A 27,222-nucleotide genomic window follows, 5' to 3' on the forward strand; every position below is an offset into this window, starting at 1 on the left:
ACCAGCAATTTTCAAATTTTCCAGAGCCACGATTTTACCATAAAAACGTGATTTACAGTCATGCAAACCCTAGCTTCAACTAGGTATAACGAAGCAAAATTATTTAGGAAGAAATAATTTTGAAAACCAGGTTCAGATAATTTCAATAAGAAATTATTACTTTCAAAGAAAATTTAACCTCGCTCTGATACCATGTTACAAATGTAAATGGCAGAATACTTGCTTGATTAATCAGAGATCGAAATGATCAATATATACGAAAGGACAATAGAATAGAATAGAAACATTCTATTCTACACTACAACTAAATATTAGAAACATTCTAATATTTACAGTAAACTACAATAGTGAGCATTAAAGATTATTCTAATAGTGTTTGCTGTAGGCCTCTATGATTCATGGTTTGAGAATATTTCTTATCTATTGACATATGGTGAATGCCCAGAAGGTTTAAATGCAAAAAAAAGACAAGATCTCAAATTGAAAGTAGCCAAGTATGTGATTTGGGATGGGAAGCTATTCAAAAAATCCATTGATGGAACTTTCCTTAGGTCTATAGAAAAACAACAGCAAGAAAAATTGTTGAAAACATTTCATGATGAGGCTTGTGGAGGTCATTTCTCATCTTTAGTCATAGCTTGTAAGATACTAAGGCAGTGTTATTACTAGCTTGGGATGTTTAAAGATGCATATGCCTAGGTAGCGAAATGTGAGAAGTGCAAGATGTTCTCTGGATGTCCTCAATTAGTCACTTTTCCATTGAGACTTGTTATCATATAAGGACCTTTTCAGCAATGGGTCTAGACTTTATTGGTTTGATTAGTCCTACATCTAGTGCTGGTCACCAATATGTGATAACTGCGACTGACTACTTCACCAGGTGGGTGGAAGCTAAAGCTACTAAGAAAACTACTTCCGCAGTGGTGTGTGAATTCATAAAGGAGAGAATATTGGTTAGATTCAGTGTTCCTATTAAACTAGTGATGGATAATGCATCTTATTTTTCTTCGATTGAAATTATTGATTTTTTCTTTGAGTATAGGATCACCGTGGGTCATTCATCTGACTATTTTTGCCAAGGAAATGGCCAAGCTAAGTCAAGTAATAAGAATCTAATGAATATTGTTAAGAAATTGGTTTAAGATAATCAAAAGAATTGGCACAAAAAGATTCATGAGGCATTGTGGGTAGATTTAGTGACACCTAAAGGGAAATCAACATATCTCCCTTTGAATTGGTTTATGGAACTAGAGCTAATCTTCCCTTAACTCTAGAATTAGTCACAAATAAACTAAGAATGTTGATCGAAGATGATGTTTTCAAGGATGGTTTAGAAAAGAGGATCCTATGCTTGAGTAAACTTGAAGAAGAAAGGGAGGAAATTGTAGACCACATCACACAACACCAGATGCAAGTGAAGGATCTCTTTGATAAGAGAACAAGACCAATGAAATTCATGGTGGGAGATAGTGTGTTGCTTTGGGATTAATGAAGTGCTTTGAAAGGAATGCATAAGAAGTTTGATAGTTTATGAAAAAGCCCATTCAAGATTGATTAGGTATTTGAAAAAATTCTTTCAAATTGGCATAGGAAGATGGTGAAGTACTACCACTAACCTATAATGGTTAGGATCTAAAGCTATATCAAATTGCTAACTAAAAATAGGTAACCCTTGTATTTGTATTATAGTTATGCTTAGTATCTCCTTGTGCTTCCTAAATAGTCCTTTCCCTTTTCTTTTCTTTTCCTATTCTTTGTTTCATTTTGTTTTGTTGTGCTGCCACCTTTCTTTTACCTTATTTGCAAAACTAGAGATTTTGAGTTCCTTGCTTGGGTTTATTCAACCCAAGCGCCCAGTTAGAGCTAGTTGTTGCCCCACTTTTCACCTTGTACCCATTATGCAAAGTGGAAAATGGTCTTCTGTCTTAATTAGGTTTAGGTATGTTTGAGTTTGTTTATTTTCCCCAAGTGAAAAGTCTCTCCATTAGATTTTCATCTTCCTCCTTCTCCCACATTACATAACCAGGTGGGTTTCCCCTTGTTATCATGAGTTTTGTGGGTAATCTAAGATCCTTTTTCATGGAGATTCTTAGTTTGTATCATGGTCTTCATAAAATAATTTCCAAGAATGAACCTTCTCACAACTTATTATAGTTTTCACATAAAGAAAATGAAGTCTAAAGAAAACCTAGCATCAGCTTCTCCTTGGCAAAATTTTGAACTGCAAGCGTGATTTTTCACAGAGGTCAAAAAAAGAGGAATACAAACTAGAACAGGGAGGAAATGACTTTTTTTATGGATGGATTGTTCTTATGTTATAGTATTCTACCTTGGTAGTTACTTAGAAATCATTATAATGATCAAAATAACATCTGGTGAAAAATTCTAAACTAGCTTCTCTACTGCGAATTTCAACCTAGGAAGTCAATTTTTTGACAAAGGCATTTGTAAGAGAGAAAAGAAAGTAAGTGGTCTCCTTTTTTTCATTTTTGCAGCTCTTTTGAGACTTTTCAAAGTCTAGAGAGATATTAACTTAAAAGGCTAAGAGAAAATAAGATAAGGGTAGAAAAATAAGAGTTGCCTTCTCCAAAGGGGGTTCTCAACCCCTTGAAATGATTTTTTGCATCCATTGAAAAATCACTTCTGCAAGCATGTTGGGCTCATAGATCAATTGCAAGATGCTTAAAAAGGATAATGGAAGCTAGTTGATCACATTTGGGAAGGAATCTTGAGTAAAAACTGGTCGGGTGGATTTTTCCCCACAGAGTACTTCGTTCTTAATTCTATGCAACTTGGTGAAAAATGGGAAAGTAAGTCTATAATAAAGGAAAGGAACTATTGGATCAATGGGAACAATGAAATGACATGTAAAAATATATTAGAAACACCTGTATTTATTGATCTAATGGATTTATCCTATAATTCACTCATGCGGCGTGGATCTTGAAGATTAACGAGTGGATTGAGATTTTTGTATAGAGATGAACATAACCGATTTTTAAACTACTACTTTCTTATTTGAACTATTATGTTGTCGAATCAGAAAGTGATTTCAGAATTATCATAGTTACATGGCCCTACTCTCTATACTATTTTCAATTTTAAGATTTATAGTTCATCTCTATCTCAATTATGATGGCAACAAGATTCGTTGGTTTCAATGGACTGAGTGGGATTAAGTCGACAATAAAAAATGTTATAGATACCTCACTCCTCTTCTTTGACATGCAAGATTTCCAAAGAAGGTTGAAGATGAGGCCAATCCACCCAATAACAGAGAAACATCGAGCAAGTAGGCTAGTGGATGCAGCTAGGTTCCTAGTAGTAATTCAAGCCCCCAAGCTGATTGTTGAATGCATTAACCATTACAATATAGATACTAAACAAATTCTATTCCTAGATCATACAATTTTAATCTCAATTGGCTAACAAACTGTAATAAATTGCCTCCAAATTCTAAAACGAGAAGAATTTTTTGAATTAACCATGGGAGGAGCCATGTCTGAGTTCTCCTTGAAGAAGATGGTGTGGCCAAACGAAATTATGAGGTCTTGGTTCCAAAAACCACAAGGACCTAAGGGTAAGGTTCCTAAGACTCTTTTTAGCACTGATCTTAAGCTTGAAATCATGGACATCTTGGTTCTTTTACATCAGTTGAAAGGTGAGGTAGAAGCACTTAATTTCATAGGAAAATATTTCTTTTTAGTGCAAATCATTTGTTCAGACACACATTATGTTGATTGGGCGTATGAGGTGAGTGAACATCTGTCTAGAGCTTTGAGTGGTGCAAAGTTCTACAATACCTTCTACATGTCCTCTTTCTTAATTTATATCTTGGCTTCTTTACAATTGTGGCAAGGCCTTCCCAGAATAGAGTATTTTCTAGATGATGTAAAAATTTATGAATTTTATCCATGCTTGTAGTTACAAAATAGTTATGTAGAGGACGTCAAGGTTAATGACTCTTTTACAATGAGGATTTTTAGGGAGCTACAGGGATACCTCTAGAGGAGGTTTAGCCTAGAAGCGATGGTAGCCATCATCCTATTTGGTCAGTATTTCATTCAATTCTCATCCTTTTCATATTTGCGTCTTGTAGCTTTCGATTGATTTCCTTTGAAGCTACCTGGATACCCAAGCGACATGATCATGCTCATAGAGATGAGAAGACAACCTATCCAAGTGAATGTACTAAGAAGGAAGAATGGATATGAGTTCCCCATAAAGGTTGAGGCTTGCAGTTGTGATTCCTGGTCTGATGCTAAAAACATGCTCAAGGCATTCAAGAGTAAGTACAAATTGGAGGAATATGAAGTTATGAGGCCCATGTTCAACTCAAATGGATATGCAAGGGAGGTGCTTCAAATTGGGAGTTTGATCACACATGTCACCACTTTGGAGAAGTATTGGGTAGATTGTACGGATGAGTTGGAGAGTTGTGATCTTGCATTTTCCAGACTCATGATGGAATAAATAAAGACACATGGCATTGATCTCAACATAGAAGGATTAGAGGACAATGGTCAAAATGTGTATAGCAATACATATCTTACTAAATGAAGAGGAATTCCTATCAGTTTTGAGCCATATGTGGATGTGGAGGAGAGTCTCGATATTATGATGGCAAGGATAATCAAAAGAACTAGGAAGTGGGTTGACTGGATAGCCAAAAAGAGCCAGAGTAAGGATGTAGCCACTCAAGGATCTCAAGCAACTGCAATGCCTACCTCATCTTAGAGTGTCACAGTGGGTGTGACCATAGCTTCCACCCAAGGACCAGCTCAATCTATAGGTGGAGGTAATCAACCCCCAGACAAGAATGTTCCTATAGCCCCAACATGTCATGATGGATCCTTGCCAATTATAAGAACGTAGACTAGCATTGAAGAGAAGAAAGTAGAAGAGCCAAAAGATAGTGTTCCTACTCTCGTATCTTCCCCACATATTACTCTCGTCCCATCTCCACACAATACCCCTATTCCTTCTCCTCGTACTACTCCAATCCTATCCCCTCATCATAGCCCCATGCCATTAGCAAGTGCTTCCCTTTTGAGACCAGGTGGTTCCCCCATACAGATAGTGGACCTAGGGGATGGGAAAGGTAGCACCAGTGAGTCAACTAAATCAAATGAAGAGATGAGGAAGACTTTGGAGATGGAGAAAGGCTAGGCTTCTTCGAGACTCATCTCCAAGGACTCAAAGAATCCTTTCTGTTCAACCACTATAGCCATGAATCTAATGAAAAATAAGTTGTTCAGTATTAAATCACTTGTAATAGCTTCCAAGGTGATAGGAACTGATTCTTGGCTAGAAGATACTTTGGGAAGGAAAGGAAAGAGAAAAGATGAGGGTGTTTCTACAAAAGATGATGTATCCCTCGCAGTTCTTTCTAGGACTGCACTGACAAAGGTCAAGAAGTAGAAGACTCTTTCCATACTTGGGCAAGATCCAGAAATAGGGCACTTGAAAATGGATATAGAAAAATCGAACAAAGGAGGGAGAATTGAGGATATGACTCCTAATGATTTTACTTTTCATTCAATTGACCTTGGGGAAGCAAGGCATGACACAAAAGTTGGCTTTTGGAGATAAAGCAATGAGATGATAGAAGGAAAATTAGAGAGTCTCAAATTGTCCAAGATCAAGATGAAAGGAGAAATAGAAGAGTTGAATAAGTTTATTAGGTAGCTAGTCACTACAATAGCAATTATTTCTAGTATGTCTGTGACTCAAATTCCTAGTGCAGCTAAAGTGCAAGCTCTCATTTCCTAGCTCTAGGAAGATAGGCACTATGGTCAAATTGGTAGAGGGTGGATTGAGAATCTCAAATAGTAATGGGATGACACCCACAAAGTATCACTGCAATAATATGTAACTATTTAAAGTTACAAAGTTTGACCACTTTGAATAGTCTACCCTATGAAAGGCCTATCCTATTAAAGACTTTACACCCTATTGAAAGTGACCTGGTTAAAGGATTTACAAACATTCACTTGTAATCTTACCTTGTTAAATGATTTAGCACCTTGTTTAAAGGCTTAAAACATGGCTATTAAACCAACCTATCATCATAGGATTTTAATTCCTAATACAATGACTAGAGAGTATTAGAAAGTCTTGACCTGATGACTTGCAATCTTCAATTGCTGATTCTAGATCCCCATTCTGCTTTGTATTTTCTTATCCTTGCTTGATTTGATATGTCTCTCTTCGAAACTCTGATACTTTGTTCTCAATCAACTGAATTCTGTAATGCTGTTTTGCTCTTTCTAAGTCTTTACACCCCTTCACACTTCACTAGCATTCTCCTATAAAATCTTACTCATGCATACATATAATAGGGTTTTGTCCTCCTTTTAAAGGCTTTGAAGACTTAGGGTTAGATATGAATCTATGATCAATATTCATCCTTCATTTCCCACTCAGTTCTTTCACTTTTCCTATTGGTTGTAGGCTTTCTTCATTTTTCTCATTGGCTGCATGTTGATTACATAGGTAATGCAAAAGATTGAATCTTATCTTCGAGATTCATCTAAGTTGGCTCAAAAACTGGTTTACATCTGAGTTTGTGAAGGCACAAACTTATATGTTGATTCTGTGTTACTCAACACTTACTAATTGCTAATACTTAATCAATATTCATCCTTCATTTCCCACTCAGTTCTTTCAGTTTTCCTATTGATCTATGATCAATATTCATCCTTCATTTCCCGCTCAATTGTTTCACTTTTTCTATTGGTTTTAGGCTTTCTTCATTTTTCTCATTGGTTGCATGCTGATTACATAGGTAATGCAAAAGATTCAATCTTACCTTTGAGATCCTTCGAGATTCATCCTGAGTTGGCTCAAAAACTAGTTTACATCTGAGTTTGTGAAGGCACAAACTTATATGTTGATTCTGTGTTACTCAACACTTACTAATTGCTAATACTTAGCACACATAGGAATTCTATCTCACTTGGCTCCTATGGTAATTCTATTTCACTCAGCATCTATACTTTGCTCATCACCTATATTGACTCAGCATCACTTATCACTCAGCACTTGAACTTCACTCGACACCTAAAGTTCACTTGACACCAATTTAATCTCTAGCTTGACACATACTATAGCTTGACATCTATATTTTACTCGGCATCATCTTGACAATTGGTTAAGTGTGTTCACACTCAATTGTCAAAACCAATCTGAGACCAAAAAATGTATAGTAAAAAACTTAGTACAACCAATGCAAGATGATTCAAATAATTTTGTCCATCCATCTGATGACATAATGTGAAATGAGAGAAATGGCAATTATTAAATGGAAGGCATCCCTTCTCTCACACAGATGACAATTTTTTTTTCCTACCAGGTCTTTTGGCCATAAGCTTTAGGGATGTTAATCAGATTGCCATGTGGAGAAGAGTTTTATTATTGTCATGTTAAGTGAAAAACCTTGCTACCACTAAGTTGGTTGCCGCGTAAAAGTGGCGTTTGCATCATGTTATATAATGAAGTTTCATTTTCTTAAAAATCTCCCACAGTCCCACCCATTCTCCACTTTGGCTCTATAGATTGTGATCACTTGCTTCGAAAATGTTAGATTTACTACAACATCTTCACCAAATTTTGGATTTTAGGTTTCCACAAATTTAGTTGACAAATTCATTTAGGAGTTCTCTATGTATGACATGTTTTTTCTATGAGTTGCCAAAATTTGAAACTATAGTGCGTTGATATCCTTTTCCCATTTTTATGAGATTTAGGTTCATTATGTTTGAATTTTTTTCACTTCTCAGTATAGGTTTACCTATGATCAATGGATTGCCTTTTTGAAAACCTAAAAGAGAATATGTGGTGGACATGCTCCTATTTATTATTGACAATATGTAGTGTTAGTGGATATTTGTCATACTTGCAATAGTATTCTCATTGCTAAAGCTCACAACTTAACTTTTGAGAACATTGTCTATAGAGGAACATATGAAAAGTGTCATATGCTATTACTAAGAAAAAACCTACCATTTATTGTTTCTTTAGATATGTCATTGTTCTATTCATTAGTTTTGTTGTTTTCTCTACTATTACAACTAGACAGAATCCAAACTCTAAAGGTCCTTTTTTGTGCATAGGATTTATCACCATTTCATATGCCAATCCAAGCACTTCTAAATCCTAAAAAGAATGTTTGAAATTTCAATTCTATTCTTCAACCATTTTCCATCCTCTTCTTGAAGATTTTTGTTAATTTGGGTGAGATTTTATTTATTTATTTATTTTGGCTTACATTGTCTCATTTTTCCCTCTTACTCCATCATTTTTTTGCTTGGATGGTGGTGAACTCTGTTTATTTCTAATGGGTGGTCTCTTAGTCTGGATTAATAACTTATTTTTATTTCACTATGGTGGGTGTGAATTGATCTGGATTTCAATTAAGAATCTAAATTATTATTAATTTTTGTTTATATATTTAATTTCCTTGATCAATTTTTTTTTTTTTAATATATATATAGTTTCCTAGATCAAATTGGTGTTATGGGTTCACTATTTTTTAATAAAAGCTTTGAATCATTTGTAAAGTTTATTTTGACCATAATCAGATATGCCCATCTGATAGGTAAAAATGGTATTTGTTTCACAAAAGTGGTGTCATGTATTTACTCTTTGTATGGTAGTTCCCTTCTTAAATTAAGAGGTAGTAGTGTGAGAAGGGCTCTAATGAGAAGATGACTTGTTGGTAATGAGGAACATGTAGAACTTTGGCATTTGTTTTTGAAAAACTTTCCAAGTGATTTGTTCCATACTATATGAAATCACCTTTCTAATGCTTGTCTCTTTCCTAATTTTTGTTTGAAATTCCCTTTCTCATCTTATCCTTTGAATTCAAGTTTGACTCTCCTTTGAGAAAATCCTAGGCCTCCACCAAGTGCATAATTATATAGCTAAATTCAGTTTGACTAACTAATATCAATCTTTGGAGTGGTTTTAAACAAGAATATTCATTTTAGCATTAAGTTGGTGCCACTTAGAAGATGATAAAAGATGGGGATTTTTCTCCTAGAGAGGTGGGTGATTATGTAATCAATGAGTACATTAGATTGGGTTCATTTATGGTCATCTATATGCCTGCATGCAATTGTTCTGGTAAACCCTTCCTCTAGCCTCCAAATAATTATAAAATATCGTAAGTTAAAAATATATAAACTATTCCAATATATTCAAATGATAGGGCACCTAGTGTGCTTTGGTTGTAGAATTTGGTGATACATATAAATTTAGTGTACATGCTTTGTTGTTTTAATAATTGGCAATAAAAGTAAGGAGTATTTTGGTACATTTAAATAATGAAACTTAGGCCAACTTTTAAAGAAAAAAGCTATACGATTTGTCATTTTTTACATGGTAGAAGTGGAAATTAACTACATGGTTATCTTTATTTAGGCCAACTTATGTGAGAATAAAACTATAGGATTTGACATATTTTACATGTTAGAAGTGGAAATTAACTGCATGGTTATCCTTCTTTAGGACAACTTCTCTAAGAAAAAAACTATAGGATTTGACATATTTTACATGTTAGAGGTGGAAATTAATTGCATGGTTATCTTTCTTTATGCCAACTTCTCTATGGAAAAAACTATACGATTTGACATATTTTATAGGGAATGGTTATCTTTCTTTTGTTTTGTAGTTATGATTCAAAGATCATTTCCTATTGCTTTTGCTATTAAAAATAAAATATGTTCATTCTTCAACTCCATATTTAAAGCAGGTTGTGATGAGCATCCTCTGGACTGGATTTTCTTTTTAATATAGATCTCACTATAGGTATGTTATTGGATGTAGTTCTCCAAGTGATAATTTTATGTTTTTGTATTAGTTCATAAGAATACATAAGAGTAATTTTAGTCAATCGTGTCCCAGCAATCACTTTGCATACAAATGTTAGATATGTGACTTTTTTGTGCTATTCTTATGTTGCAGCCATTGTCCATATTATTGCTGACTGCTATTTGTTGGTGGCACAAGACAAGATGCTTACTACATGAGAAAATGAACAAGAAGTTGAGTGATACATCTTTGGATAGGGCTCCCAAGATGTCATTTCTAACCTTGTATATTTTATAACATCTTTCTAATTCTCTATCATCTCTCTAAATCATCAGTAGGAAGTGTTCTAGAAGTGCAATTAGTGAAATTTGTACCACCTTGATTGAATCATGCTACAAATATAAAGTATCTTACATACTTTTCATATATATTTCATTTTTGAATCCCACTTTTTGTGCATTGGCAATAGTGTACAAAATGAAAGAAAATAAGCCTTACAAGTGACATCTACAAATGAACCATTGCTTAACAAATAGAAGGAACTAAAAAAATTTGAGTGACTATTTTAAGTTTAGACTATTTGAGAAACTATACTATCATACTCAGATAGCATGATAGAATATGATAGATGTAGACAATGATATAATAAATTTCCTTTGATAAATTTGTATTGCTAATATTTTCCTCCAATTACCTGCATGATTCCCAAGGTTGACTATTTTTTTTTCCTTATGAATTTTATGAATTTTATCATGCTTTTTAAAAGCATTTTTATTTGCCATTTTTCTTTGGATAAGTACTGCCAAAAGGATAGCTCCTATTATATTAATTTATAAAATAGAATTATAGCCATTCATGCTCCACAAATATTATCCCCTTTGCACATTTATACAACATATACAACCTATATATTCACAAAGGAGATAAGAGGTCCCCATTCATCCCAATGCAAAAGTCATGAGATTCCCCTTTCCATTCCATCCTTGCAACTCTCTCTATTCAAATTTATTAACTAAATAGTTTGTCTACTGATCTTGTTAGTTCCTTCCTTATTTGACTCTAAATATGCCTTAGGTGTTTCCATATTGCTAGTTATTTAGTATATCACCTAACAAGAAATAGGGAAACTGATAAACCATTCAACAAGTAGGCTATATGGAAACTGAAGAATAGATGGAACAACATCTAGGCAGTGACGGAAAATGTGGGCGTGGATGAGTGAAATGTAAAATGAGGGCGGTACTTCAAACTCTAGCTACATGTTTTAGATTCCAAAACTCTGTAGAAAGCTTTGATTTTGAGGGACCTCATGCTATACCAAAGTCTAAATTTGTTCCACCATATAATCCTTGATATTGTTCCACCAAACTCGATCCCGAAGCCCATCCCCATAGCAATCATGGAGACTCTTTCATCTATTATATCCCATATTGATTTGCCTGCACACACTATCGATGTTGATGGGAGTGGAGGAGTTTTTCTCTTTGGGTTGCAACTCTCTAGAGGTTCCTCGCACAAGCACGAAAGGTTCTTCTTGAATGAAGTTGCGTTGAATGACTATAGCTGTGTTCCTCTTGGTATTTGTCCACAAAGCCTATTGGAAGATAGATCCAATGAGGCCAGCTTCATCGATGGAGACATATCCTTCAAAATTCTCCCCTCTAGCTTATTTTTAGACAAATCTAGCTACTCTAGAGTTGATATCCGCCCAAGGTAACCTGGTATCTCACCTTCCAAATGGATTCTAGATAGATTTAGCAATCTCAGGCTACTCATATTCCCCATGCTTTCTGGAATCTTGCCACTGAGATTGTTACATGACAAATCAAGTATGATATTTGATGTCAGCACATATTCCATCTTGTACTCTATTCCTTTCATTACAATAGGTAAGTCCTCATACAGTGTGTTTCCACTCAATTTTGGGTCTCCCCGCTTTTCGAATCCCTAGAGACTGCCAAGATTAGTGGGGTATTCCTCCATCAAATTTGTTGTTCGATAAATCTAGCACCTACAAATTTGTGAGGTTTGCCATGGACGGAGGAAAAGGAGCATGAAGCTCGTTATACCTGAGGATCAAGACTCTCAATTTTTGGAAAATCGTCAGATACAAAGGAAGGTCACCTCTGAAATGATTGCTTCTGAAATCCAACAGCTGAAGATCCATGGAGTTGGCCAATGATGCAGGCAGAGTCTTAGAGAAACTATTGGAGTGTGTAGACAAAACTTGTAAAGAAGAAGAAAAGTTCAGATATAGATTTTCATGAAATGAATTCTGTGACAACTTTAGCCTCCTTAAAGATGTGCAGTTGCTAATTGTGGGAGGAATTCTTCTCGACAAATTGTTGTTGGATAGTATCAATTCTATCATTAAGTTGCAGCTACCAATGGAGTGTGCAATCTCTCCACTCAGCTTATTCTGGGGCAAATTTAAGCGCTTGAGAGCAGTGCAGCTAGTTATACCCTCTGGAATTTTCCCATACAAGCTGTTATCCAACATATCTAACTCCTCCAATGGTACCAAAGTACTGACAGATTTAGGAATACTCTTTGAAATGTTATTGCTCTGGAGTAGTAGCCTAGTAAGCTTCTTGAGCTTGCCAATACTATGAGGCACAGAACTAGTGAAGTTGTTGAAATGAAGAAATAGGTTTGTTAAAGATTTGAGATCTCCAATGGACTTGGGTATCATGCCTGTCAGATTGTTGGAATGCAAAGTAAAAAAATTTAATTCTTCGAGGCTTTCTATACCCTCTGGAACTGGCCCTATCAGTTGATTGGTGTCCAAGTGAAGGTGTTCAAGCTTGGTCAGTCGAGTTAATACTTGGGGTATGGTGCCTGTTAAACTATTTGTGCCCAGATATAGAAAAGTTAACTCTCTCAGATTTGTAATGCCATCAGAAATGGCTCCCACATATTTTTTTAAACCTAAATCTAAGTAAGTTAGGTGGGTGAGATTGAAAATGAGTTGTGGGATTGTCCCTAAAAAATTGTTAGTGATTAAGGAAAGAGTGGAGAGGGGTAGCAGGGAGATACTCTGAGGTAGGGGTCCACTCATTCTGTGGTTTGTTCCAACATCAAGCCACACATGATTGCTATAGTTTCCAGTCTCTGGAGGGATGGAACCTAAAAGGTTACTTGGGCCATACAATGAAAATTTTACAAGCTGTTTCAATTTCCCTAGTTCGGCTGGAATATCACCTATCAGTGAGTTATCCCCTAGAAACAACACCTTAAGTGATGAAAAATTACCTAGAGCTGTTGGGATTCGAGACCCCAACTTGTTTGATTGCAGGCCAAGCAATTGCAATTTCTTGAACATCCCCAGCTTAGACGGGATGCCACCAGTCAGGAAATTGTGTGAAATATCAATGCTGGATAAAGAAGAGCAATTACTAAGAGGAGGGATGCCACCAGTCAGGAAATTGTTTGAAATATCAATGTTGTGGGAAATATAAGTTAAAAAAAAATTTAAACTCAATACTCACAACCCTAACCCTAAAAACTAAAAATTTATACCCGACACTTAAAAGTTGCTCGGCACATGAAGGTGTCGAGTGCCACTTTTACTTGACACTTGCTTGGCACTTGAAGGTGCCAAGTGATAGGCAACAGGTGTCGAGTGAACTCAGCACAAAGAGCAGCTCGACACTTGCACAGGAAATGCTCAGCACCAATAGATGCTGAGTGAGCTCGGCTCCAACTGAGAAAGAAGATGCCGAGTGTTCTGTTTCAAACTTAGGAAATATAACAATGTGAATGCTTTCACAATTAAAACCAGAAAGCCAAATGCTTTAAGCTTTCAACCAAACTTGTTAAATACAAAGAGTAGAAGATGAAGAATAATAGAGTAAGTATGCTGGCTTACTTTCTATTCAATCTGAGATTTAAACTATTACAAATCTGGGAGCATTCGGCTTCAACCAGAAAACCCTAAAATAACCCTAAACTGATAATACTTCAAACTTTAATAAACCTTTAAACCTGCAACTCTAATGGCTGCATACAATGGTGCCTTGAGCAGTCACTGCTTCAATAGGACAAGTCCAAACAACAAACTTACAGAGTGAACAAGGAACCATGTGCAACTGCAGGCACAAACTTCCTTCCTTCTTCCTTCTCAGCTCAGCTCTGCAACTTCTCTCTGATCTGCTTGATTTGCAAACACCGAATGGAATGAATGAATGTAAAAAAAAACATTCCTTTTGTCTTCTAACCTAAAACAATTTTCCTTCTCATTTCCAAATTCAAAAAATCTCACCTACCCGTATTAACTTTTCTGTTTGTTCTAGTTGTCAGAGTGGTAGGTGAGTGTTTGGCTCAAGGGTCAAATGTCAACGCTGCAATAAGTTTTCCAACACTCCCCCTTGGTCCTGAGCCAAACAAAAAAAAAGGATCACAGCTGATCCAAATCAACTACACCAAGACACTCTTTTAGGTGTACAAAAGATCCAATGCCTAATGGCTTTGTGAAAATGTCTGCTAGCTGTTGCTCAGACTTGCAGAATTCAATTTTGATATCCCCATTCTCCACCAACTCTCTGATGAAGTGATATCTAATTTCAATATGCTTGCTTCTCCCATGGAAGACTGGATTCTTGGACAATGCAATTGATGAAATCTTGTCAAAATAAATTGTGGTTCCATTCTCTTGCCTTTCATTCAAATCTGTCAAGATCCTCCTTAGCCAAATAGCCTAACATGTTGCTGCATTTGCTACTATGTATTCAGCCTCTACTGTAGATTGAGCAACAATAGGTTGCTTCTTGGATGCCCATGAAATTGCATCCGATCCCATATGAAACATGTATCCGGAAGTGCTCTTCCTATCATCTAAACTTCCAGCCCAATCACTATCTGTGTAACCAACCAACTTGAAATAATTATTTGCAATATGCAAAATTCCAAATCCCTTGGTACCTTTCACATACCTTAGGATCCTCTTTCCTGCTTGCCAATGGGAATCCTTTGGTGTTTCCTTAAATCTAGAAATCAAACTTATTGCATGCATTAGGTCTGGCCGAGTTGCAGTCAAATACATTAGACTTCCAACCATACTCTTGTATAGTGTTGGATCCACGCTCTTGCTAGAGTCTTCCTTGCTCAACTTTAGACCTACTGCTGTTGGTGTGGGGGCTGCCTTACTATTCTTCATTTTGAATCTCTCCAAGATCTGCCTTGCATACTTTTCTTGAGAGATGAAGATGCTATCATGAATTTGTTTTACTTCTATGCCTAGAAAGTATTTCAAGAGACCTAGGTCTATCGTTTCAAATTCACTTATCATGGCCTCTTTGAACTCACCAATTAGAGCCTTGTCATTTCTGGCAAAAATCAAATCATCTACATACAAGACAACAATCAACACATTACCATTTTCTGCCTTGATGTCGAGAGTAGGCTCACCATTACTTTTGCTAAAGCCATTGCTCATCAAATATGAGTCAATCCTATTGTACCAGGCTTGTGGAGCTTGCTTGAGCCCATAAAGAGCTCTCTTCAATCTATATACTTTGTTCTCTTCACCTGCAACTTCATAACCAGGTGGCTGCTCCACATACACTTCTTCTTTCAATACACCATTTAGGAAGGCAGACTTCACATCCATTTGAAATACCTTCCATTTGTGCTGAGCTGCAATTGCTATGACAACACACACGGTTTCCATTCTTGCAACTGGGGCATAGGTCTCATCATAATCTCTGCCATACTGTTGTTTGTAGCCCTTGACTACCAGCCTTGCCTTATGCCTATCAATCTTTCCTTTAGCATTGCATTTGGTCTTGTAGACCCATTTTACTCCAATCACTTGCTTCTTGGGAGGCAATTCAGTTAACTCCCATGTCTCATTGCTTTCTATAGCATCTATTTCCTCATCCATGGCATTACACCATTTCTTCTCCTTAATAGCTTTTTCAAAATATATTGGATCGCTATGAGAAAATAATGCAAAATTAACACTCTCATCATAATCTTCATACCTATCATCTTGGTATATCACCCTAAGACTCTTGTTCTTTCTTGGTAATAGGGAGGAGAGTGTGGGATTAGAATCTTCATTGCTGCTGCATTGTCGACTTGGTCGGTCTTCACTGGTACTCGGCACTGACACTTGGTCATGCCTAGAGGAGCTCGACACTATCTGAATCTGCTTGCCTTTTCTTCTATCTGCTCCTTCTTCTTTTTGTTCATCAGCATCTTCTTCACTCATAATTGGCACATTACTTGAAGTGCTTGGTGACTCATCAATTTGTCCATACCAAGATTGATTTTCAAGAAATTCCACATCTCTTGAAAGCATCATCTTGTTGTTCAGTGGGTCATACAATCTATATGCCTTTGATTCTGGGTTGTACCCTGTGAAAATGCATTTCACACCTTTGTCATCAAATTTTTGCCTTTGCTCTTTAGGCACATGTGCATATGCTACACATCCAAACACTCTTAAGTGTTCAACTGTCCATCTTATTCGTGACTAAGCTTCCATTGGAATTTTTTCATGGACTGCCTTTGTAGGACACCTATTAATTAGGTAAACTATTGTTGCCACAACCTCTCCCCAAAATTCAGTTGGGAGACCTTTCTCTTTCATCATGCTCCTTGCCATTTCAACAATGGTCCTGTTCTTTCTTTCAGCCACTCCATTCTATTGTGGTCTATAGCTAGCTGTGAGCTCTTTCTTAATGCCATGTTTCCTGCAAAAATTTACAAAAGAATTGGAGGTATACTCCCCTCCTCTATCTGATCTTAGGACCTTGATATAATGTCCACATTCTCTTTCAGCCTGGGCCTTAAATTCTACAAATTTATCAAATGCTTCAGATTTATTCTTTAAGAAATACACCCATGTCCTACGACTGAAATCATCAATGAATGTCATTAAATAAGTACTCCCCCCAATGGAAGTAACTTGCATAGGACCAACTAGGTCAATATGCACTAATTCTAGTGGATATCTAGCCCTCCTAAAATTTCTAGAATTAAAGGGAAGCCTATGTTGCTTACCCAAAATACAAGCCTCACACTTGTCACAAGAATTTCCTACATGTGGCAAACCTTCTACCATTCTTTTATTTGACAATAAATTTAAACCAGCATAGCCAAGATGACCATACCTGAGGTGCCATAGCTGTGAGGGGTCTTCAATCACACTCCTTAGAGCTGATTATGTGGGAGGTGCAGCACGAACTTGAGATGAGAAACATGTCTCAATCCTCAAGGGAAACATTCTATTCTTGGTCATTTGAACTGCTGCAAGTAGGTTCTTGCTCCCATCCTTTTCTTGAATTACACACATGTCATTCTCCATTAGCACTTTGTATCCATTTTGAATGAGCTAACCAATGCTCATCAAATTGTGCTTCATAACATGGGCGAAATACACATTTTGGATTTCCCTTTTCTCACCTTTCTTGGTGCGAACCATAATAGATCCTTTTCCCACAACTGGTAGGGTTCCATTGTTACCCATCTTAATTTTTATTTGGAACTCTTGTCAATGAATGAAAAAAAGGTTTCATTACCACTCATGTGGTTGCTACATCAACTGTCAAGGTACCAAACCTCAAGGCTTCCTTCTTCACTAACATTACACATGATGAAGGCAGTGTTTTCACTTCCCATATTCACATCAGCCACATTTTCTTGTCCAAACCGATCTTTCTGCTTCTTCCAACATTCATTTGCATAATGCCCATATTTATGATAGTAGTAGCATTCTACATTACTCTTATTTGAGTTGTAGTTTTTCTTACCTCCTTTTGAAGTATTTTGTGAGCTACTTGCTCCATCTGCTCTTCTTGAGCTTTCTGCTGCAGCATTCCTTTGTCCTCCATTACCTCGGCCTCTGCCTCTGGAGTTTCTGCCTAAGCCATTTCTTCCCCTCCCCCTTCCTCTTGGATTTGAATGAGCCTTGAATGCTTGTCTTGGGAAGAAGAAGATGTGGATCTATTGATCCTATGCTCATGGGTTTGAAGTGTACCAATCAACTCATCCATAGTCAAAACACTGAGGTCTTTTGCCTCTTCTATGGTCATGACCAAGTTGTCATACTTATGAGGTAGAATTCTCAATATCTTTTCCACTACCCTCTACTCTTGATAGTCTTCTCCATTTGACTTCAATTGGTTAATCACATTGGAGGTCCTTGAACTGAAGTATGCAACTAATTCATTCTTCTTCATCTGAAGGTTCTCAAACTCCCTCCTAATGTTCTGTAGCTTTACTGTACGAACTTGATCAGTCCCCTTGAAGTTCATCTCAAGGATAACCCATGCTTCCTTTGCATAATTTTCTACTGCAATCTTTGGAAAAATTATCTCTGTCATTTCTGCTTCAATCAAACTTAATGCCTTAGCATCCTTCCTCCTTGACTCTTTCAAATGAGTCTTCTGTGCATTTGTGAGAGCAGCATACTGAGTTGGATCAGTCACATCATTGAATCCATTAATTACAAAATCCCACAAATCATTTACAACCATAATGGTCTTCATCTTCTTTGCAAATGTATCATAATTTTGTCCATTAAATGATGGTAGCTGCTGCCATATCTTTCCTACATCTCCTGCCATGTCAAATATCCCAAGAAAAAACAAATGCCCTAACTCACTGTGGATGTGGGGCCTCAAAGCTCTGATACCATGTGGGAAATATAATTTTTTAAAAAAAAAAATTTAAACTCAATACTCACAACCCTAACCCTAAAACTAAAAATTTATACCGGCACTTAAAAGTTGCTCGGCACATGAAGGTGCCGAGTGCCAGTTTTACTCGGCACTTGAAGATGCCGAGTGACAGGCAACAGGTGCTGAGTGAACTTAGCACAAACAGCAACTCAGCACTTGCATAGGAAATGCTCGACACCAATGGATGCCGAGTGAGATTGGCTCCAACTGAGAAAGAAGATGGTGAGTGTTCTGTTTCAAACTTAGGAAATATAACAACGTGAATGCTTTCACAATGAAAACTAGAAAGCTAAATGCTTTAAGCTTTCAACAAAACTTGTTAAATCCAAAGAATAGAAGATGAAGAACAATAGATTAAGTATGTTGGCTTTCTTTCTATTCAATCTGAGATTTAAACTATTACAAATTTGGGAGCATTCAGCTTCAACCTAAAAACCCTAAAATAACCCTAAACTGATAATACTTCAAACTTTAATAAACCTTTAAACCTGCAACTCTAATGGCTGCATACAATGGTGCCTGGAGCAATCACTGCTTCTGTAGAACCAGAATCAGTATGCAAAGAACATTAAAAAATGAATTAAACATTCACAAACCAAAAACTAAATTCACATATATGCTTAGACTAAGAAAGAAAATAAGAAGTGCAAACCTCACAAGAGAAAACACTCCATGCTTTCTTGATTCTGTAGATGTGTCCTTTTGCTGTGGATGTATGCTCAAGATGCTCAAAAGCTGCTTCAATGGAGATGGGTAATGGCAAATTGGTAGCTTTGTGAGCTCTCAATTTGGCATTATAAGGGTATGGTTGATGGCTTTGGTTCTCAAAATAGCATGGTAACTTTAGCTCAAAGATTGTTGATGAAATGGCTTGGGATGGGATTCAATTTATAGGCTAAGGGGTAGAGGGATGGAGGGCTTAGATGCAAGGATGGATGAAGGCTTAAGGAGGGCTAAGATGCACTCAAAGGGGAGCACATGGATTGTGCTTGTTTAGCACCAATGGGAAGGTGACACTTGTCACAAGGAGGAGGAGTGTGAGAGGGTAGGGTTAAGGGTTGGTTAAAGTCATGATGAGTGGGGTTGAGTATGTAAGAGGGATGTAAGAGGAATGAGTGTGGAAGAGGGAAGAGTGTGTAAGATGGATGTAAGAGTCATGAGTGGGCTTGTAAGAGTCTTTATGTTTTGTAAGAGCACTCATGACTTAGTGGTTGGGTTTTTTTGAGGGGAGACTTTGGTTTGGATTAGGAAAGTCTTAAACTTGTTTAAGGAATGTGACAACATTAGGGGGTGGATTAGGCTTGGGTTTAGGATTAGATTAGGGATGTTAGAGATGTGCAAGTGGATGGCATTAATGAGGGTGGGTGAGTTAGTGGCTAAGCTTGGTTAGTATGGGTGGATGGGGTGGATTAAGCTAAATGGAGGATTAGAAATAGGTTAGGGGTTTTTGAATTTGAGGATTTCATTTATCAAATAGATTTATTTAATAAATGGGGATTTTTGGAATGAGATAGAAGAATAGGATTTAATTGATAAATAATAGATTATTTGATTTATCAATTAGGACTATAGATGATTAATTAAATTAATCAACTAGGGGATGACAAAGGATTAATTAAATAGAAATTTAATTAATAATGCCTTTTTAGATAACTAAATAGGATTACTAAAATAGTGTAATCAAATTTAGGTGTCTACAGCTTCAACAGGACGAATCCAAACAAAAAACTTATAGAGTGAACAAGGAACCACGGGCAACTGCAGGCACAAACTTTGTTCCTTCTTCCTTCTCTACTCAACTCTGCAACTTCTCTCTGATCTGCTTGATCTGCAAACTCTGAATGGAATGAATGAATGTAAAAAAAAAAATATTCCTTTCTATCTTTTGACCTAAAACATTTTTGCCTCTCATTTCCAAATTCAAAAAATCTCACATACCCATATTAACTTTTTTGTCTATTTTGGGTGTCAGTGTGGTAGGTGAGCATTTGGCTCAAGGGGCAAATGTCAACGCTGCAATAAGTTTTCCAAAAAATGCTGGATAAAGTAGGACAATTACTAAGAGGAGGGATGGTACCTGTGAGACTATTATAACTGAGGACCAAATCAAGTAGAGACGTGCACTTCCCTAGAGCATTTGGAATGCTCCCACTTAGATCATTGAAGGACAAGTGGAGATGCTGTAAGTTGCCAAGGCCACTGAATTCTTTTGGTATGCTCCCTGTCAAATTGTTTATTGAAAGTCTGATCTACTAGATGTGCATGCAATTGGCAAGAGATGTGGGGATGGAACCCACTAGCCAATTTGATTTCAGGTACAGTAGTCTCAATGCCTTCAATTGGCCAATCTGAGGTGGAATGCTTTCCCTCAATGAATTATCAGAAAGATTGAGAACTCCTAGTAAGGATAGGTTCCCTATGAAGGCTGAAATAGTACCTTCCAATCCCAATTGAGGAAAAATGATGGCCACAACTCGCTTGGTATTCTTTTTGCACCAAACACCATTCTATGAACACACATTTCCTGAATTGGTGGAAGTCTAGTTGGAAAGGTAGTGCATTGGGTCTATAGTAATGCCATCTTTGAAAGAGAGTAGGGATTCCACATCTCTCTCCTCAAAAACATCTTCATTATCATTGTCGAGTAGCATATAGCCTTTCACAACAGAAAACATTATACTTCGGGCATCATGGGCATGTAAGGTAGAGGCATGAGAAGAAAGTGAAGTGTTGTAAATGGGCAATGAGCTGGTTACTATGAAAGCCAGCACCAAGCCTACCCACATGAACATCCAAATTACTGCATGCTATGTCTTTTTCCTGTTGCAATCCATCTTTTTTAACTGAAATGCAATTGCTTGAAGACTCACTGTGGCCGCCTCCATATATTTCACTTTCCATTCCTTCTACTCACGCCATATTCACTCGAGCAGTCTAAGGACTTCAACAAGACTTGGGTCAATTTGATAATTTAAGTCTCTCTCTCTCTCATGGCAACTGCTATCCAACAATGAATTTTGTTCTGGCTGGATGCCTCACATGCTTTGAAATGTAATAGTTCAGCCTCTGATTTGACTTCTGCAGAAAGTACTTGTGACAAAACACTGAGATGGCATGGTAAGACATGAGCATGAGGCATCCTGCTGCCTGGAAGGCACCCATGCCTAGCAAGGCACCATCTATTGCTATTGCCCATCTACATGCCCTGGCCTACCCTACTACTGTACTGTCCTTCGCTGACAGCACTGTCAGGGAACTACAAAATGATTTTGAGACTCAATTAAAATTGACGGGTGAATATTTTAAATAAAATAAATCAAACCATGCTATTTTAATTTTTAGATGATATTTTAATTTTTTATTTAATATTTTTGTAAATTAAATTTTTAAAATATATTATATAGCTTAGTAGATGTGGAATTAAATTAAAAATTAACAATTTTTATTTGAATATATGGAATGATGAATTTAAATAAGATTTTTATATGTTTTAAAAAATATTTTAACAAAAAATTATAGATTTAATTTTTATTTGAATATTTAATTATAGATAGAATATATTTTATTTTATTTTTTCATTAGATATAAGAATTTCAAAAAATACAAAGCAACCAAAGTAATTCCACAAAAAGTAACAAGGAGGCCAAGCCTCACTAAGGAAGAATAGTATCAGTTGTACAACATAACAAAAAGTGGAGAAGGACTATCTAACTAAGAACATCATAGTAATTGACCAAACAAGTAGTCCAACCTAAGGGACCCTCCATCCAAATGATGCTTTTACGTTCTTGAATCTGCATCAGCTTGAATAAATCTTCTTTTCTAGCATTCACTTTCCTATTGATTTCTCTATTCAACTTAATGCATGCTTGCTCAAAAGCTTGCAGATCATCCAAGGTTCTATGCCATTGGTATCCATGCATCAACTCATAGTAGAAAAAAGTAGCATGCCCATCATGAAGGAACCTTCTCATCTTGTCCTGCTTGATCAGCATAGTGGCCTGCACCTGCAAAAAAAAATTCAAATAATTGTGTTTTCAAAAAAACTCAGTAAGATCCCTCAGCTTACCTTGGTACCTTTCCTCATTCTTGCACTTCAAAATCTGCAAGAGAATGTTAGACAATAATATATTCCAAAATAAATTGGTATCTTTAGGAAGACCATTAATATGACTAGTGATAATATCAAGAATATTAACATCAATAGCATAAACAATGCCAAACATCCTCCATATTTCTTTAGCAAAAGTACAATCTAAAAGAATATGTCTACTAGTTTCAAGAACTTTGCATAGATTACAAATATCAGAATTAGATAAATCTCTCTTAATAGGTAGCTTGTCCAACATGACTAACCATCTAAAGCATCTAATTTTAGGCTCAACAAAATTCTTCCACAAAATATCAAAGTATTTTTTACAAACATTAGCATCATAAGAAGAGTACCAAACAACATTGACATGATTAATAATATCTGTATTGCAATCAAGGATTTTTTATATGTTCTTGGGCTTAAGTAGATTCGTGACAACTCCACCAAGCCAGTTACATTTAAGGTGCCTTTGAGAGTCAACATGGCATATAGTGGGAAGACCATTAACAACTTGCATAATCATGTTATAAGTTCTTTTATGGGAATCATGGATATCATATTTATTTTTAAGCTCATCCCAAAGAGTGATTTGATTCTACTCAAAGAGATCTATGAATTGTTTAATACCTTTCTTAGCCCACATTCTGGTAGAACACCCTTGGGTAAGGGCCAAAGGTTTTCCATTTAGTTGAAGATTCCACCAATTAGATCTTTCACCATGGAGTTGATTATTACAATGAAAATCCTTATTAGTGATGAATTTCCTAACATGGTCCCAAGCCTTCCAAATAGATATGAAAACAATAGAACCTTAGACCATGATAGGAAAATTACCAATAATGAGGTTCCAAAAGGGGAGATTAGTCCAAGATTTGGCTTTCTTAGCACCCCTCTCAATGTTGTTTCTAACCAACACTTTCCAAGGATAGTCACCCTCCATGAATTGAAAAATACATTTGGCAAACATGGCAATACCCTGAATTCTTAGGTCCTTCAGCCCAAGTCCCCCAAGGGACTTGTCAGTGTGGCACCAAGCTCACTCAGTAGAATGAATTTTATTATTACCCTTGCCATTATACCAAAGAAATTTTCTAATGGACTTCTGAATTTCATCAATTAGATAATTATTAAAAAACTAGGTAGAGGAATAGTAAATGGTGTAAGAGGACAACATCTTCTGGAAAATCTAAATTTTGCTTCCCAGAGATAATGCCCTATTATGCCATTTTTTAAGCTTCTTATCAATCTTCTCTTTAACCCATGACCACATGTCTTTGAGGGTAGGTTCCATCGAGAAAGGGATACCAAGATATCTAGCGATCTTATTGGGGCCTCCCCATTGAAAATTGTATTGACCAAACTAATATGAGGGCCACACATCTCACCCCAAACAAATTGATTTGGCTTGAGATATTTTAGCCCCAGATAAAGAACAAAAAAAAAATGAGTTTATATTGCAAAGCCTTAAAAGTGCTTTTTGAAAGCTCAAAGAATAGCACGGTATCATCCACAAACTGGCAATTGATGAGCTCTTCATCATTAGGAAAATAGATACCTCTAACATCAGGAGATAAAGAATTATCTTTAAGAATATTAAAAAGACCCTTTGAAGTAATCACGAAAAGAGATGGTGCCAGAGGGCACCCTTGTCTAATGGATCTCCCTAGAGAAAAAGGAGCAGAGACAACACCGTTAACTTTAACATGAGCAAAGGCTTTGCAAAGAAGCACCTACATAGTATTGCAAAAGGAGGGAGAGAAACCAAAGGCCTCTAGCATCATAAGAATAAACCCCCATTCAACCCTATCATAAGCCTTCTCAAAATCCAAAAGAAGCATGGCTGAGTTTTGGTGTGAACATTTAGACCACTCTATGGCTTCCCAACTAGTTATGAGATTCTCAAGAATATATCTACCCTTGATGAAATCAGGTTGGGTAGAGTTAACAAATTTAGGAAGAAAATTAACTAACCTAAGAGCCATAATTTTAACCAAAATCTTATATGACACATTAAGAAGGGTAATCAACCTCCAAGTCCTAATGTGAGTCTTATCTCTGTCCTTGGGAAGGAGCTTAATGATCCCTCTATTAACATCTTGTCCCAAGGAGCCAATAGACAAAGCTTTAGAGTATAAGTCATGGAGATCCTTACATATCCAATTGATATTGGATTTATAGAACTCAACAGGAAAACCATTAGGGCCCGGGGCTTTATCATTATTGAGAGCCTTGATAGCTCCCTCAATCTCCTCAATAGAGATATCTTTAGCAACCACATCAATATCATCTATGTCCAAATTTTTAGGAATAAACATTTTGCATTTATTTCTTAAAGACTCAGCCTCAAAGGAGTCCTCTAAAGTAAAAAAAGTCTTGTAATAATCAGCAAAAGCCTAAATAATAACCCCAAGGTTTGAAATGTCTTGATTATCAATCGAGAGTTTATTAATGGACTCTTTGTTATGTTTATGTTTAAGAAGATTGAAGAAAAATTTCAAGCCCCTGTCCCCATGTTGGAGCCAGTGGGCTCTAGATTTGATCCTGGCTCCATGAATCCTAACATGTTGATGCTTCCTAAGAGTATCTTTGTCAGCCATAACTAGGGAGAGAAGATCCATATTGGAGGAATCTCTTTGGATGTTTTTTTCTGCTATTTGCAATTTAGAAGATAATTAATTTTCAAGAAACCTGTAATCCTTAGCCTTTTTTTGACCAATGGTTTGAAGAAAAAGCTTCCATGAACAAATTTTAGATTTCCATCTATCAAGATGGGACAGGTGTTGATGGTTAATTTTATTGATACCCCTAATAATCTGCATAGCAACAAGAACATCCTCATCCATGAGGAGACTAGTGTTTAAGATGAATTTACTACTTCTAGACTTGTGCTGAAGGGGACTACTACTAAAATTAACCTTAGTCAAAATAGGGTGATGATCAGACAAAATGGTGGCAATAACCCGAACAATATTTCTAGAGATATCAAGAGGAAAAGAGAAAAAATACTTATTGGCATAAAACCTGTCAAGCTTGGAATAAATCCTAGCATTGCCCTACTGAAAATTGCACTAGGTGTGCCATAATCTAGGGTTGGTTTTCATGTTACCAGCAATAGGATAAAAAAGATAGTTAGAATTTAAAAATCTATTCCAATAGAATTTTTCATTATCCTTCCAATGAAGGGGAATGCCCCCCGACTTGTCATCCTAAGATTCAATCATGTTGAAATCTCCACCAAAAAGGCAAGGCATATCAAGGAGGCCTATAAGCCATTTCCAGAGCTCAATTCTTTCCTTAGGATCATTTGAAGCATAAATAGCATAGACCTCAAAGGTCTTGTCATCATACTGCAAAGTAAACCACACTACTCTCTTACAAGAAGAACATCCATTATTAGTAATACGTTTTTTCCATTTATTACTAATGATCAGGGCAATTCCTCCTCTACCTCTCTCATGGTTAGTGCAAAACTTAATAGCATCTTTCCAAATAAAATTGAGATTGGAATCTAAAATGAATCCCATGGACTTAACTTCTTGCATCATAAAGAAGTCTATATAATGCAAAGAATTTAATAATTGCTTGATAACAAATTTCCTATTAAGGGACTCTAAATCCCTCACATTCCAAGATAGGCAATTCATTGAGACAAAATGTTAGAGGTGGAGCATAGATTACCCTCTTGATCAACTAGGGCCAAAAATTTATTTGAGGACTCTCTTGGTTTAGGCACAGATGGCTTATTTTTTGAACCAAGTGGTCTTCCTATTCACCTAGTAGCAGGAGAGTTGGTGGCAACATCGTCTTCAATTTCTACTAGAGAATCCACATCCATGCACTACCCATTACTAGACTTCGGGGGAATGGGAGCAGCCAAAATAATTTCAAATTCATAATCCTCCACAATCTCTTGGAATATTTTCTAGGGGAATTTTTGGGAGGACTCACTAGTTTGGGGCTTACAATTCATATTAGCATTCTGACTGATAGTATTCACATTAGTCAAAGCAAGACCAATTAATAATTTAACATGTTTATTATTACTAGTGTTGGGGTGAAAAGTTTTAGGCACAAAGATACTATTTCCCCTTCTTCTTTTTTTCTTATCTTGAACAATAGTAAAACCATCATCTGTATTAAGATCAATAGCCAAATCAAGATTGGGGAGCATCTAAAGACCTCCAAATGTAGGAGTGATATCATACAAAATGTTCTTAGGCAGAATAGTAATAGAAGAGAGAGGGTTATGTACAATTTTAGTTGAAACATTCTCAGGCCAAACAATGTTAAGAACAACATTAGTCAAAACATTAGTGGGGTTAGGGGTTTTGGCGGGAGGTGATGATAATGAAGAGGAAGTAGGGGTTGTATGAAAGAGAGCATTCTCAAGGGGAGGGTTACTAGTGATGGGAGGATTAACCATATTTTTAGTTGAATCATTGGAGGGATTAGGTTTTTTCCTAATGACTGGACAATCCTTACGGAGGTGGCCTTCTTTGTGGTAGAGGAAACAGGTGTTAAACCCCCCAAAATCTCTATAGGAAAGATATAAGTATCATTAAGGATGTTAATGGAAAGATAGGTATGAAGGTCCTTACTAGGCAAGAGAGAGATAAGAATCCTAGTGTCCAT

General features: G+C 36.4%; 1 pseudogene; it reads right to left on the reverse strand.

The window, feature by feature from the left end:
- Positions 1-21,283, reverse strand: part of LOC149542546 (uncharacterized) — an 88,381-nt pseudogene extending 67,098 nt beyond the window's left edge.
- Between the last annotated feature and the right edge of the window lie 5,939 nt (positions 21,284-27,222).

Source organism: Cupressus sempervirens, chromosome 8, assembly GCF_028749045.1.
Source record: "Cupressus sempervirens isolate cs-2001-9-10 chromosome 8, ASM2874904v1, whole genome shotgun sequence".
Classification (NCBI taxonomy): domain Eukaryota; kingdom Viridiplantae; phylum Streptophyta; class Pinopsida; order Cupressales; family Cupressaceae; genus Cupressus; species Cupressus sempervirens.